This window comes from Nelumbo nucifera, chromosome 2 (assembly GCF_055504915.1).
Source record: "Nelumbo nucifera cultivar China Antique chromosome 2, China Antique-T2T, whole genome shotgun sequence".
Taxonomy (NCBI): Eukaryota; Viridiplantae; Streptophyta; class Magnoliopsida; order Proteales; family Nelumbonaceae; genus Nelumbo; species Nelumbo nucifera.
The window spans coordinates 4,755,752-4,772,832 of record NC_142650.1 but is presented as its reverse complement, the minus strand read 5'-3'; the positions used below and the strand labels follow the sequence as shown (position 1 = coordinate 4,772,832).

At 36.7% G+C, this 17,081-nt stretch overlaps 1 pseudogene; it reads right to left on the bottom strand.

Moving 5' to 3' along the window:
• Positions 1-1,108: 1,108 nt before the first annotated feature.
• LOC148801886 (cation/calcium exchanger 4 pseudogene) lies at positions 1,109-2,160 on the bottom strand (annotated as a pseudogene).
• Positions 2,161-17,081: the final 14,921 nt, after the last annotated feature.

The window sequence follows — 17,081 nt, the reverse complement described above, 5'->3', positions numbered from 1 at the left end:
TAACAAATTGAAATAAGAACAAAACATCTGGGCCTAATAACTAGAAATTGGCCCAACTCAACACGAACTGATCACAAGAAAGTGTTTGTTTCCTCACGTAGGCCCTAATCCTCAAATTCAACCCGTTGTTTTTCAATAATGATAAGGTCTAATTTGTTTTTTTTTTAAGTTATTTTATCTAGGTAACAAGTGTTTCTTGGAAATATTTACCTGGCATTTATCAGTGTTTTTTTTTTAATTTTCACTTAAAACTATCATAAAAATATCATTATCATGGTTTTCAAAACCGGATTGGACCAGACGGTTGGATTGGAAAAACCGGGAACCAATTAGGTGACTGGTTTTGTTTTACCCCAGAACTGTTATTTCACCAAAAACTGTTGATTTGGTTAGCAAACCGTTAACCGAGGCGATCAAATCGTTTGAACCGTCCAATGGTTTTGGTCGTTTTTTTTATTTTTTAATTTTTTATCAGAAACAGATCATCTATTCAGTTCAAACTATCGGATCGTTTGACCTAGGAACCGAACCCCTAACCGGCTCATTGTCCAGTTCGGTTTTAAAAACCTTGGTCATTTTTTAAGGAGAATCTTGTCCCATCAAACATTAACAATTTTCTGTGCCAAAATGAAAGTTAGGTGGCACTTGATAAATCTAAATATTCAGATCTGAAAAATTAAAAAGATATTAAATGTGTCTGAAATATGAAAAGAGGCATAGATGCTTTTCTACTTTTTAGAAGATCTGAATCCATAAGTTTGTTTGTATTGGATCAACCCTTTAGCATCTGAAATTTACTGATTTTACTATTTTACCCCTAAAACATACTATTTGGAAATGTTGAATTCAATTTACATTATCTCATAAAAAATAATTTTCAACCTCAAAATAATATTGAAACAATACAAATAAAAAATAATAAATTAATTATTACTAATTAATAAATTAAAAGATTAAAATTAAAAAATAATTAAATGGCTATAAAAATATTAAAATAATTAATAATTTACATAAATAAACATTAAAGTATTTTTTAAAAATTAATGAAATAATTAAAAATTACTAGTTAATAAAAATAATTAATAATTAATAAATAACACAAGTAAATTTAAGAAAAGAATAATTTTTGTTTAATAAGAACCCATGGAAATAAGAACTTGCGAGGTGGCTGATCGATTCGAGTGAAGAGAAAGGCAATAACACCAAGTGTACCACCCACCAAAACACCTGCGACATATGCAATGTTTCTGCTTTGAGAATCCACATTATCTTGAGTATTCCACAGAAATGCGAGAAGCATGGGAGCCAATGAGGCACTGGAGACTACATACACTTTGGACCATCGTTGCTCCTCAACTATTGGAATTGTCTACCTTCTCAGGAGTGTTAAAGGCATCTCCAACAGAGAAAATATTTTAGAACAAGAAATGAATGAACGGTCATCAATATCAATTACCTCATCAGTCCATCCCCACAAACGCCTTGGGCTATCTAACTCATTAATCCTCAATGTCTGATTTGAATAAATTGCCACATTTGAAGCCCACATCCACTGTGGTAAGGTAGTATGAAGGTGTGGTGGATCACTCTCAGATTCTATGTCCAGTAGTGAGCTGTAAATAGATTCATCTTCCTCACTTCCTATGGAAAAGATACTCCCTCTAACTGGAAGCAATGGCGTCACAGCATCCAGTTTTAACCTGCGAGCATGTTTCCTCAAGATCTCATTTGCAGCAACAGAAAAAGCATAAACAATATAGACCGAGACGAAGGCAACTGCTCCACCAACACTCACTTTACCAATCATCAAAATTAGTAAAAGTGACACAAGGGTGAGGAGGAAAAAACAAATATTTCTGATAAAGCATCTCTATCAATTTGAACCCTCTTCTCTGCAACGCAAAGCAAGACAGTCCCAACAACAACACAAGTAACAAAAACAGCTCCACCCAGAACACTATTGAGATCCACCTCACCTGTATCCGTGTCCACAAAAGCGGCAATGCTAGCAAACACATCAGGAGCTCCATTTCCAAGAGGGAGTAGAGAAACACCAGCAACCGTTGGGGGAAGCTTCAAGAGACTTGAAAGCTTCTCCTAGTAGAAGAACACAATGTAATTAAAGAATCCATCTGATGCGCACTGCGATTGAGACTGCATACACTTTGGACCATCGTTGGACTTCACGGAGGAGAGAAAGAGAGCTGCCTATGCAACTTGCAGCGGCAGTAGCGGTGGTGGGAAGACATGGGAGGGGGAGAGAGAGAGCCGCCGCTGCAAGAACTTGCAGCGGTGGTGGGAATAAAGGGCAAAGAAAGAGAGAGAGAGAGAGAGAGTGGAGGCGGTGGCCGGAAGACAAGGCGAAGAGAGAGAGAGAGGTCGGATGTTTTGGTTTTCTGGATTTGGGGTTATTAGAGGTAATTCATGTCATTTCCAAAATATTGTAAGGATATTTTGGACTATACACTGGCTCTGAAATGCATCTGAACACATTAAGAGCCGGACCAAATTCTATTATTTTCATATCTGAAAATAAGATTCTGACCAATTTTAAGAGGTAAAACCAAACAAAGGATGTTTGAAAAATAACATTTTCAGATTCAGACCTCTGAAAAATGCAATCAAGAGACACCTTATTTATCCAATTTAAAAGTTACTTATCCAATTTAAAGAATGTATTACTTATTCAGATATAAAAGCAGCTCAAGAATCATTCTTGTCTGTACGATCCATGATACCAAAACATGAATGCGTGTTTCTTTCTTTTTTTTTATGAGATTCACCAACCTAACCACCACATTTACTGGAAAATTGATGTCCCCTAAGTCACAACCATGATGGTGATGATATTAGGAATAATGAGAAAATACCGTATTATACAAAAATCAAAATGATTATAATATAAAGGCCTTGAGAACTCGTCTTTTTCAAAAAAAAAAAAAAAAGGCGTTGAGAAGGATGAAAAGTTGGACGGGCCCATAATTGATGGATTTTAGGGTCCATTTGGTTTGGAGCTGGAATTAGAATCGAAATTTTTCGAAATTGGAATAAGAATGGTCTATTCCCATAATCTGTTTGGTTCAGACAAGAATGGTAATGAAAATTGAAATCAGCATGATGGAATTTCATTCCCAAGGAAGGGGGTAAGGAATGGTCATTCTCTCAAATGGAATGGTAATAGCCCATTCCTGCAAACCAAACAGGGCCTTAGTCTTTTATAGCTTTAGGCAGGCCTTTCTTTTAAATAACAGCATAATTAAACTTTTTTTTTTAATGTGGATGACAAGCCCACCATGCCTTCTTACTATCTTGAAAATTTTTGAATATTGAATGAGGTATTTTTAAAGCATGCTTAATATCCGTTGTAAAAATAATAAACAAGAAGGTAGAATGGCATACACTTTCCAAACCCGAATTACAGAAGAGTTGTGGAACTGTTGTTGAGTCGTGTCACTTGGTTACTTTCCTTAAAATCGTATTTGCCTCCTAAAGTGCAATCGAGTCAATGCAAATCGGTCACCAAGATAAAACAGCCCATAGGCTATTGGTAGGCGTGCACTCACTTACCAGACCTCCGCAAACCATCAAAGAAATACTCAAGGAAGACGAATGACAAAGAAGACAAAAACTATGTTGTGTGTTATGGCGTGGTTATTGGGTTGACCAACATTCTATTTATAGAGTGCTTTCAATCACTTGAAGACATAAAAGATGTCTATACACCTGTGCTCACACCATGACACGCCATGGCCCGACTTGGCCCGGCACAGTGCATGCATGCCTGAAAAGTAAGGGTGCAACTTGAGCGGGCCCAACCGAGCCCGAATTTGCCTAGTTCAAAAATTTACACAGGTTGGGCTTTGATTTTCGATCCTCGGGCTAGGCTCAAGCCCAAGAAATCAAGCTTTTTAATTTTTTGGGTCAAGCCCGAGCTTAGCCCTTAGGTAGCTCGAACCCAGCCCAACTATACACATATGTATATATGTTAATTTTGCATATACATTTACGTATATGTGCATACATATTTGAATATATATACATTTGTATATATAATTATCTACTTACACATAAATATATGTATACATATTTGCATAAATGCATATATATGATTAATTTTAGAGTGGCTTCATTGGCCAACCTAAGCCTGGCCCGAGTGTATCAAATTACAGTATGGGCTGGGCTTAGGTTGGGAAAATCGGGCTTGACCTTGGGCTCGGTTCGCGCTCGGGTTTAAGCCCAAGTTTTAGGGTCGAGCCTAGGTTGAAAAGCAGCCCTAACCCCCCCCCCCCCCCTCCCCCCTACATGGTATATAGTGCTTTCCTCCTATGGTCCCTACCCGTAAATGAAGCAAGCATACTAATATACTCAAGTCTTTCTCTTTCCCAAGCAATGTGAGACAAAAGATTTTCACCTACATGCAAGAGAAGGGAGTAATTAGGGATTGGATTAAGTGGTAAACCAGCATTGGCCCCACCCCATCAGGTTAGGATTGGGTCAACTATAATTGGGTTTATTCTTGAGGTCAATTTATGATGAACCCAACTTGTTGGTATTGCAACATGCATAATATCAGTGAATGTGTACATGCTTTGTATATGAAGCAAGCATACTAATATACTCAACTCTTTCTCTTTCCCAAGCAATGTGAGACAAAAGATTTTCACCTACATGCAAGAGAAGGGAGTAATTAGGGATTGGATTAAGTGGAAAACCAGCATTGGCCCACCCCATCAGGTTAGGGTTGGGTCAACTATAATTGGGTTTATTCTTGAGGTCAATTTATGATGAACCCAACTTGTTGGTATTGCAACATGCATAATATCAGTGAATGTGTACATGCTTTGTATATGACAATTTTAGATGATGTCATGATGATGATGATAATGAAAATAATAATCTGTTTTGGGAAGTTTTATTACAGTTTTTGTATTTTTCCTATTTGTATAAAAATAATTATTATTTAGCACACTTATTTTGTTTAATATAATGAATATATGATATTATAGCTATGCCAAATGTTTTCTCTAAAAATTCTGTATATTTTTTTATTTTTAACTATTTATTTTAATACTTAATTATGATAATAAGGGTTTATACATTTAACCTACAAGGCTTACCTATTGATATGCCACCAAATATGAAAATCTTGCTTATCATTAGACCTGTTCATGGGTTGGGCCGGGTCGGGCTCAGGCCGGGCTTTTGCTCTTTATTAACATAAATTTTTCAGGCCCAAGCCCAAGCCTGAGCCAGGCCCACATAAAAAGCCCGAAGCCCGGGCCTGAGCCCGAAGCCCAACCTGAGAGTCTGAGCATCGGTGCCCTTTGAGGATTGAGAGAATGGTGCCTGTTGAGTTCGCTGATTCCTGGGAGTCTGAGAGTGAGAATAGAAACTGAGAAAGTGAGAAGATAGAAGATGACAACAGTGCTGGCCAGAGAGAGAGAGAGAGAGAGAGAGAGAGAACTCACCACTTGAGAGAGAGAGAGATGATCTAGATCTGGTGGCGCCAACCGCCGGTGCTTGACTTCACAGAATGAAAACGGTGCGCCTAGGTTTTGGTGGCGCTAGCTAGAGAGAGAACTGAGAAGATAGAAGACCTAGTTCTAAGAAGAGAGAGAACTGAGAATGAGAAAGAAGAAGATGAAAATGGTGCTGGTTGGAGAGAGAGAGAGAGAGAGATCACCGCCGAAGAGAGAGATGACTACTTCTGGTGGCGTCGGCCACCGGTGATTGAGTTCGCAGGTGCAGCTGGGTTCGTCAGTTTTGAGAGTTGAGAGGGAGAAATGAGAGCCACTTTTGAGAGTGAGAGTGAGAAAAGAGAATGAAAAGAAAATTCTTAAGTATTTAGGGTTAGGGTTAGGCAGTTTAGGAAAAGTTGGGCTGGGCGGGCTCGAGCCGGGCTTTTTTAACAAATCTTGAGCCCAGCCTGTAAAATAGTCGGGCTCGGGTTTTTAGGCCCGAGGTCAAGCCCGCGGGCTAAAACACATTGGGGGGTGGACTATGGCTCCACTCTGCCATCCCTGGGTTTTGCTCCTTAGTGACCAGATCTAGTAGGCACAATATAAGTAAGCACGCCAAATGAGCACTTGATAAGTATTTTGACAATTGTCAAAAGTGGGTTTTAATCTTTTTCAAAGGTGAGAGTATTTTAAGGGACAGGCGTCAAAAAAATTTTCAAGTGCTCATTGAACGTGCTTACAACGCTATGCTTACTTGATCTTAAATGCTTGGTGGGATGGGTTTGGTACCCTTTATTCATTTTAGCCATATCGGGTTGCAGTCCAGATCAGGTAGGCACAACGTTGTAAGCACGTTCAATGAACACTTGGAAAATTTTTTGACACCTATTCCTTAAAGTACCCCCACCCTACCATTGAAAAAGATTAAAGGGGCTTTTATAGTTTAGTCCACCCCTAAGATGGAGCTAAGATTTCTAGGGGTGGACTGAGTCCTACCCATGGATTGATGCCAAATTCACAAGCAGAATGTGATTTAGGGGGGGGCTACTAGTAGACTAGGAGGGGCTGCAATTTAGAATTCTAAGGTGGATTGCAGTCCACTTATTCCAAGATTTTAAAAACCACTTTTGACGGTTGTAGGAATACTTAACAAGTGCTCATTGAATTTACTTACTATTGTGTGCATACTAGGACTGGGATCCCACAGGGTTGGAGGGTTGTATAGCCCCCATGAAGCAAATAATAATAATAATAATAATAATAATAATAATAATAATAATAATAATAATAATAATAATAATAATAATAATAATAATAATAAAACAATAAATAAGTATACTTCATTCGCATCATGTTCATCTCCACATGAACATAGCATGAGACCTTGCCATTAACGAAGGTCTGCATGTGCATGTTGGACCCAAGGTGTTTTCTTTATTCCCTATTGAAAGAGCTGACAAAGTTGCGTTTGGAAAGGCATGGCCAAAAGAAGTAATGAGCTTTTGGGTCTTATTTTTAAAGATCTAGACAGTTAGGTATCCTAGTCCACCATGATCTTCAGAGGTGTTAAATGAAAGATTTTAGGTGTAGAAAGAAGTAAGCTTTATTTGAAATTTCCATATTTTTTGCCATTTTGGACTTTCATGAGCTTCTTAGGTCACATATCTTTCTAATTTCTTATTTTTCATTGCCAAACAGAGATAGACCAAAATTTGATTTTTCAAACTTTGAAAAGCCCAAAAGAGCACACAAAAGATATGTCAAACCCCTCCAAACTTGAGAGGGCGTCAGATTTATTGGCCACTATATGCAAGACCGCATGCTCCAACGACCTTAAAATTATATTGTAGACTATACTCTCTTTTTAGTGTCTGCTCGTCCAAGGGTTAAAGTATCGGTACCGGGTATCATATCGGACAAGTTAGATACGAATAGGCTTGGGAAACATATGGATACAAACTAAAATATGGAAATGCTTTCATACGCTAAGGAAATGCATATGAATTCAATAATTATATTAATAACCTCAAATTTAATGTCAAAATAACTATAAATAATGTATAAATACATAGGAATTGTATATTTTAATGGTATATTTGAATAAATATATTATTATTGATATAACGAGATATTATACAAGTTTATTGATAATGCATAAATTTTTATTTTTATTAAAATTCAAGGCACAAAACATATGCAACCATTATATTTGAATTATTATATCAATTATTTTTATTTTGCTATTTTCAATTTTTAACATCAACAAAAAACAATTAAAAATTAATTCACAAATGTTCAATAAATAATACTTTCATTTTTGTAAAAAATAAATATATTTATATAAAATGTAAATAAAAATATCAATTAATAATTTATAAAAATATGTAATCTTAACTTAAAATATATCAAATCTATTAAAATTTTGAAGATGCATATCATATGAAAATTCATAAATTTTTATTACTAAAATAATTATTCCATTATTAATATTTTTATTTTTATGAATTTTTAAAATAAAAAATTATTTTTCATTGAAATGTAGATTAGTGGATTTGATAGATTCAATTTATATCATATTCTCAAATATATTGTAAATAATTTTTATCTTTGTAAATAATAAATACATTGTTATTTAATGCAACTTAAAATATTAATTAATAATTTGTGAAATAATTATTATATTTTATCAAGTAATTATTATAATTTATCAAGTCTACATAAATAATTCTAAGTATTAAAATAATTATTCTGTTAATAATATTTTTATTTGTATAAATTTATTGAAATTAAAAATCATTTATATATATATATATATGTGTGTGTGTGTGGATTTGATAAATTATTCATTTTATTGGTTTATAAAATAATAATTTCGAATAATATTCTTTTTAATTTGTACTTGGAGTTATTGGATATATTATTTGTTTAGATTAAATGTAAGAATTAATTATAATAGAAGATAATTCGTTTCACTTAATATCACAAAATAAAAGGTGGCTTCATGGTTAAGATACTGTGTGATAGGTGCCGATACTGTAGCGTAACAGACCAATACACACGACTGGTACGATATTGTGCCAGTTGTGGCATATCTCGTATCCTCCCCTACCGATATTGATACGATGTTGATATTTTAATCCTTGGCTACGTCTCTTAAGAGAAAATTGATGAACCTCAACCAAATCCAAGTCATAAAACCGTGACAAAATATTAATTAAGGTGGCCATTAATATTATCGATGTTCACATGCTGCAACAAAGATATTTTTAAAGGAACTAATCTCCTAAATCTGTGAATGGTGAACAGAAGTTCACAAGAAAGATATAAGTGAAAGGGGTTTCTTAAAAGAAATGTGTGTCTTTGTTCTGTGGCATATTTGGAAAAATAGAAGCTAATTGACATTCTGCAATAAAAAGGATCCTCCCGCAAATAGTTATGCATAAAGACTTGAGGGCCTTTCTTGAATATGAGGAGATATCTGAAAAATCAAAGTCCATCAAAGAGTTAAGAAGTTGGAAAGCCATCTTTTGGGCCCCTCCAAATCATGGAGAAATTAAAATTAATTTTGATGCTTCATATCACAGGAATGGTGGGTGTTCTGTTGCGGCCATCACAAGGAACCAAGGAGGCAAGATTTTGGACTTCAAAAGCTACTTCTTAGGCACTTCCATGATAAACTCTATTGAGTGTGGGTGGCTTCGGAGTATTACAATTTGGAAGCCAACTTTTACAACCACTCGATCATCATTGAAGGGGATTCGAACATTACCATTCATTGTCTTAAGGGATTGTCCTCTCCCCCTTGAAATCTTAGTAATATCATTTCAAATTGCTTACTGATGAAAAACAGGTTGGAGCGTGGAATTATTTACAAGCACGTATACAAAAAGGCAAATCAAACGACTGACTGGATTGCAAATAAAACTCATCTTCGCTTGATTGATCGATTTCTTTTAACCCCTTGTAATCTTTCTAAGGAGATTGATTTGGTTTACTCCGGTTTGTATAACACTTCTTATTGTTCATTAAAAAATTGAGCAAAGGTCTTGAAAACAAGCTGATATATCATCTCTTTTATCATTTTCTCTAACACAGATTCAGATTGATTAGTATGGTGATTCGGTGAATCACAAAGTCAATTACAAAATTTCCACAAAAAATTCAATTACAGAATTTCCACAAAAAAAGTCAATTACAAAATTAAATCCCTAAATCAAAATTCTTCGCTTACAAAAGGGTACGTTGAAAGTGGCAAATTGGCTAAGACATATCTTTAGAAGTCAACGTTGATTATTTAATTAATTAGGATTTAGGCGGGATGAGTTGCAACTTGCAAGTATGTTACTTAGACTTTAGAACAACCCAAGTATTACACGCCAATGTCCTTGTCTCGTATTTAACTTTGAAAGGGATGACGTAACTATTGCTGGATGGAACTCAAAGAATCAATTAAACACGTGTCCCAAAGTCAAGATTAAGGGTATGGTAACGGCTGAAGTACTCAACTCAATGGTTTTAACCTACAATAGTTAACCCAATTTCAATTTCAACCATTAAAGAGTTCACAAGATTATCAATACCTTGTTGACCGAAAGAACGTAATTAAATGGTGATGTAAAAATATCTAATCGATCTGTGGATCTTGACACGTGGCATCAATCGGATGCATTTTGGTTGTCCATCATCAACTATTCAATTGCCACTACCAGTTCTCAACTTTTTCTCTTCTAAGGTGATTCCGACTATAAAAGGGTCTCTCGGATTGAGGTAAATACACAGACTTAAGCTCTAAGTTTCCTCTTTTACTTGGTTTGACCCCTCACAGTTCTTGGCTAATTTGATCATTTGAGTTTTCACCCTTGGGATAACCCTTGAGGCCTCTAATGTCTTCTTTGTCTCAGCTTGTTGGAACCATCAGCCTCGGACACCAGAAATTACGTTGTTGCCCTTAGCTCTGTATTTAACAGCAACAATTGGCACCAATTGTGGGAACGTCTTCAAAACATTTCCCTAAGAAAAACAAATTTGAACTAATCAGCTAGTGTCTCCGAAATGGCCAACAAGAAAGACATCATTCCTAGTATTCAAAACTTAGTCATGATTGACTAGTTCGAGCTAGTCCTGAATCGACTGGACAGCTTGGCCCAGCGATTGGACAATATAGGGTGCTCGACAAGAGGCCACCTAAAAGGTGTCTACCCCGTCGGAAGTCACGGACAACATGATAGGCAATCCGCCCATACCCCGCTAAGCCAGTGCTTAGGTGGCCTGGAGGGGGCTGACCCCAGTGAATCTGACAACAGAAGTTGACGGGCTAGCAAGCCTCATTCTAAGACCCCTCGGCTCCCCAACTGAGGGGGCAACCCTGTGGAGTCCCACATCGAGCACAAGAACCATGACCGTCAACACCGTCACGCAGTGGCCAACCGAGACGATGGCGGGTGCTCGGGCCACTACAGTTCCCTAGGGGCAGGAAACTGGCACCGTGCCTCTCCCCTGCCAGTTTTTGACCTCCATGACCTCCTCAATGGTTGCCGCACCCGCAAGGCTCAGGACGTGCCGATGTTCGAGCACTCTAAGAATAGGGCTGGCACGTCCTGCGTGAGAGAGAATCAGGACCACTTCAAAGTGATAATGCCATGCATCGACAAATGCCTTTGAGATATTCAAGTGCATATTTGCGCCATTCAGGATCAGCTTTGGAAGTAAAGGAGGGTCAAGGTGATGCCTCCGCCAGTTGCCATGCCTCATTCAGATGGATGGAGGCCTTTGTGGATTCCATCATCTCCAAGCCCCTTTCGCTGAATTTCAAGGCCCCGACGCTGGAGATCTACGATGGAAGTATAGACCCTGAAGACCAATTGGAAAGCTTTTGGGCCCTCATGCTCCTACATGGATACTCTGACGCCTTCATGTGTCGAGCCTTCCAAGCCACATTCAAGGGAGTAGTACGCCGATGACTCTCGATACTACCTCCACACTCCATCGGCTCTTGGGACCAATTCACGAACCTCTTTCTAGGTTACTTTGTGTGCAATTAATGGTGCAAAAAATTGTCATCTCCCAGATGTCCATCAAATAGAAGTGTGGGGAGAGACTTCGGGCATGTATGAAGAGGTTCAAAAAGAAAGAACTCAAGGTCAAGTACCGCAACCCCTCGATTTCCATGCATATGGCCATCAATGGCCATTGGCCTAGACCCCTCAATTTGTCCATTTCCAAGACTCTGACCAAGACTAAAGCCGAGTTCTTGAAGAAGGTCCAAAAGTACATCGTTGCTAAGGAGGCCGAAGCTAATAAATGCCTTCAAGATCCGAAAGCAAGGCCCGATGACAAGAAAAGGAAGGAAAGGGACGGTTGTTGGCTCCCTTCCTTCAACAAATACGTGCCACTAAACTCCTCCCAAATGCACATACTGATGCAAGTAGGGAAGGAGGAATTCATGAAGTGGCTAGCCAAGTTGAAGAGGAACCCGAGAAGGGGAAACTCCAAGAAGTACTGCAAGTACCACTGCGGCACTGACCATGACACCAAGGACTATTATGAGCTCAAGTCCCTCAACTATCACAAGCACTTAAAAGATTATGTTGAGGGTGACACCCCAACATCATCCTCACAACAACTACAAGCCGAGACCCATATCCATCGCCCCCTGGCTGGAGTCATTGAAATCATAGATGGGGGCTCGGCCTCGGGGGGAGCATCTGTCTCATCTCAAAAGGCATACACCCTACAGTATAATATTCAGGGCCAAGCACCAAAGAGGCCAAGGTCGAAGGACCTCATATCCTTCTTAGTTGTTGACCTATAGGGGGTTTCTATGCCCCACGATGACACGTTGGTGGTGTTAACGATCATCGCCAACTAGATGGTGAAAAGGATCCTCATAGATAATGGCTCCTCAATCGATATCATGTTCTATGAGATATTTGAGAAGAAGCAGCTGACATCAGACCAACCGCAGCCCATTGACATGCCACACGTCGGGTTTTCAGAGTAGCTGTCAGGCCAGAGGGAAAGATAACCCTACCGGTCACTACAGGGATTGAACCTTGGCACGACACTCAGATGATTGAATTCTTGGTTGTGAAGATAGGCTCACCTTACAACGCCATCATAGGGAGGCCAACCCTTCACGCACTCAAGGCAATCATCTCATCTTACCACATCACCATGAAGTTCCCCACAGAACATGGTGTAGGGGAAGTTAGGGGAAACCACCATGCTGCTAAACTATGCTATGTTGTAGTTCTAAAAGGAAAGAACAAGGAAACCCTACCATTGAAGGGCTCGACCTTAGGGATGAATCGTCTGGCCAAGGCCAACCGGCCGAGGACCTCATCTCGGTTCCCCTAAACGAGGCCGAGCCCGAGAAAACGATACAAGTCGGGTCTCGCCTCCCTCAGGACACACTTTCCAAACTGGTAAGCTTCTTTAAAGACAATACTGACGTGTTTGCTTGGTTCGTCACTGATATGCCAGGAATTGACCCCTCGGTCATTACTCGCAGGTTGAGCGTGGACCCGATCTGTAGGTTGGTTTGACAAAAGAAGAGGAACTTTGCACCGGAGCGTTGGAAATCCATCGGAGAGGAGGTGGGCAAGATACTCGGCGCTAGCTTCATAAGAGAGATTTCAACAAGGCCTGTCCCAAAGACAACTTTTCTTTGCCGATGATTGATTGCCTCATTGATTCCACCATAGGGTATGAGCTACTATGCTTCATGGACACCTTATCTGGATACAACCATATAAAAATGCACCCTGACGGCGAAAAAAAGACCTCATTCATCACCGAGCACGACACCTATTAATACAAGGTGATGCCTTTTGGACTGCAGAACACCGAGGCTACTTACCAAAGACTGGTGAACATGATTTTCAAAGAGCAGACAGGGAGGAACATCGAGGCCTACACTGATGACATGGTTGTGAGGAGTCTCAAGGCTAGCCAGCACACTTTGGGCCTCAGCGAGACATTTGGGGTATTGAGATAATACAACATGAAGTTGAACCCCACTAAGTGCTCCTTTGGGGTCACATCGGGAAAATTCCTAGGGTTTGTAGTCACCCAACGAGGCATAAAGGGCCATCTTGAGAAAATACAAGCCATACTAAACATGGAGCCCCCTTGGTTAATTAAAGAAACCTAGAGGCTCATTGGCCTCGTCTAAGCCCTCAGCTCATTTTGACTTTCAGCCAACATGATCGTCGGAGTCTTTGCCCCTAGGATAACCCCAGGGCCTCTAACGTGTTCTTTGTCTCAACAGGTTGGACCCATCAGCCTCAAATACTAGAAACTACATTGTTGCCCTTGGCTCCGTATTTGGCAGCAACAAATGGGATTGAGAGGATCAGGAAATCCTTCCAACTCATGATCACATAGCCAAGGTTCGATTGTGGAGTGATCACTATGGTTCATTTTGACTCTGGATCTCTTAGCCACAAGAGCTTTATTGATACCTAAACAAAATACTACCTCTATGCATTGGGAACATCTCTCCACGCATAATATCATATAAGAGTATGAGATGTTCTCTATGTGTGGTTGCAATCTCATGCAGATAGGTGTGGTAAAGTGGTCATGAGTAAGAGATCCAAACTCATTCATTTCATTTGGTCAAGCGTTGCATGGCTTCATGATCACAAAGTATATGTATATTAATTGGCCACTTCAAAATTCAAACTCCATCGGCCACCAGATACGATGCCCAAATTCAACATTATATAACATAATAATAGCTAGCCAACACCATAAAATTGACATCCCGCCCATCGATCGATTCGATTTAAACCTCCTACTTGGATAGAGGGTCCTACGTTCTAATCAAAACCAACATTTTTTCTAGTTTTATGTATAAATAGCGGGAACCTGTGAAATGCATGGGAGAATCTTAAAGATTGAATAATTTTATTTACTATTAATTAGTTGATAAATTAATAATCAAAATTTCCTGTTAATTAACTAAAACTATTCAAAGTTATTGTTAATATTTAAATTTTTAATAATTGTATTTTTCATTTAATGTTGATTTACATAAAATAATCATTATTAATTTAATATGGACAAATATTTTTTAATTTATTAATCATTTGTAGAAATTTTAATAATTGTTATTACTATCATTATTTTTAAATAAAATTTTGAGTAACTTTAAATAAATGAAAATAATTACAAAAACTAACATTTTTATTAATTTCACTAATAATTAACAATTATATAGGAATGACAATGGGGTGGGTTCGGGGTGGGGCACCCCATCCCTGTCCCCGCCTCGTCCCCAATGTTGGGTGGGTTCAGGGCAAGGCACTCACTTCCCGTCAACCCAATATTCAATTTAATAACAAAAATAATCAAAATCATATATTCAGTATTAACCACATGTTAAATTTCTAAAAGTACACAAAATTGCCTTTAATTTTCAAAAAATTATTATATTTGTGTAATTTTGAAATTGTATTTTAAATTTATTTTTAAATCGTTATTAAATAATTTATTTTCTTTTTAAATGGTTTACTTACAAAATTATACTAATTTATCTTATATTTTCTAATATAAACTAATCAATAACTTCCTTTTTTCCAATATTATACTAATTTATGTTAATTATTTGTTCAAATTATAGTTTTCCATTTCCCATACTCATTTATCTTTAACAATTTTCAATAACTTACAATGAAAATTACATATTTTTCAATACGTTTCCAAAATATATCAAATGTAATAAATTTTCCTAAAATTTCCAAAGTATTAATTTTCAATAATTATTTAATGCATTTTAAATAAACTTTCAAGAGTTTTATATCTTTTAATTTCCAAAATATTATTTTATGGATATGTAGTTTTTTGAAAATTTTACTACATTTGTGTAATTATGGAGATTTATTGAAAATTATCTTAAATTGTTATTAAATATTTATTTTTATTAGGTAGTTTACTAACAAAATTATACTAATTTATTGTTTATTTTCCGATATAAATTAATTAATAATTTTATTTTTCAACATTATAATATTTTATTCCTCCATTTGCATTTGGTTGTTAACTATAATAATAGCAATAATTAAAATTTTATGGCTTTTTTATAATTATTAAATATAACTAATTCCTCCATTTGAATTAGTTAAACCGTTTTCAATTTCTATAAAATGTTGTTAATTAACATGAATATAATGATATTTACCCAAAATACTTTAAAAAGTCATGATGAGTTAATTAATAACAATATTTATTAATTTTTGGTAATTTATAAACCTTATTTATTAACTTTTTGTAATAACACTATTTAATACTCATTGAATATGGGTTGGTTTAAATATTAACCATATTTAAATATTTATTAATTAATATGAATATTTTAAATGAGAGAGAGGGGATATAGATCGGGGGAGAGATTTTAGAAATTGATTGGGGAACAGGATGATATGATAGTTCCTAATGGCTTAGAGGAGATACCTTAGGAAAGAGATTCTAGAAATATTTTTAGGTAGTTGGGTTAGAAATGTGGCTTAACGGGAGTGGTGAGAAAGGGAGATGAGAGAGAGTCAAGGAGAATGCAGAGTGAGGTAATGGAGTAAGGAGAGGCATGATAATGTAGATCATCTGCTATATACATAGATATGTTATTATTTATTTATTATTAAATATAAGGTTTTAATAGCGGATAGATATAAAGTGAAAAAAAAAAGATAAATCTCTCGTGTTGACTTCTATGGCAAATAAAAAATCAGGCCTCATTTTCTGCCAATAGTTGTTGTTGGCATCTACATGACATCCAAGCTTTGTTAAAATCTCAATGGCCCATATTCAATTTACCTTATAAATTGAACCGACCAAAATGCCCACAGGTTTTACAAAATTCAAATTCACTAAAGCATGCATCTGCCTTTCTCTAAGTGATCATAATCAGAGCATCTTATAGGTAGGGGGTGATCATAATTCATCAGCCCAGTCCGGCCAGAGCCAGGTTTAGCACCTATGACAAGGGTAACAGCTCCACCCAGCCCCATGTTTTAGGCTTATGCCATTAATTAAATTAAATTATAAAATTTAAGTATTTACAATATTTTATATCATAAAATGAAGGGGGGAGTCAATCAATGGGATTTTGGTTCCCATTGATCATTTTTCCTAAGTTCATTTTTCACATTCATGAAAGACACGGAAAAATCATTTTCTTTATGTATCATTTGTCTAGGTAAGTGATACCTACATGGCATGTACATAAATAATTTTTTCATAATTGGAGAAGAATTAACAAAATATATCGATACAAATTTATTTATTCTAACAATAGAATCATTATATAATTTATCTGAAAATCAAAAGAAGATAGATAAATTTATTCACCCGAAGGCAATGCTTTAATTTTCATAATTAGACTAACCACCCAATTTTGTATTCTTCCATAAAACCTTACTTTTCACAAGTAGCCAATGTCCCACATTGCCTTGTTATGAAAACTAGAGGTTTAAATTCATATTAAATAAATGGCAAAGCATGATAATGTATTCTTGTAGATGCAGGTCAACCATTCACTAATACTTAGTCAATTCATAGAGGCATTTTGACTTGCAAATATATGCTATGAATACAAATGTTTATAAATATGTATCTAGAGGG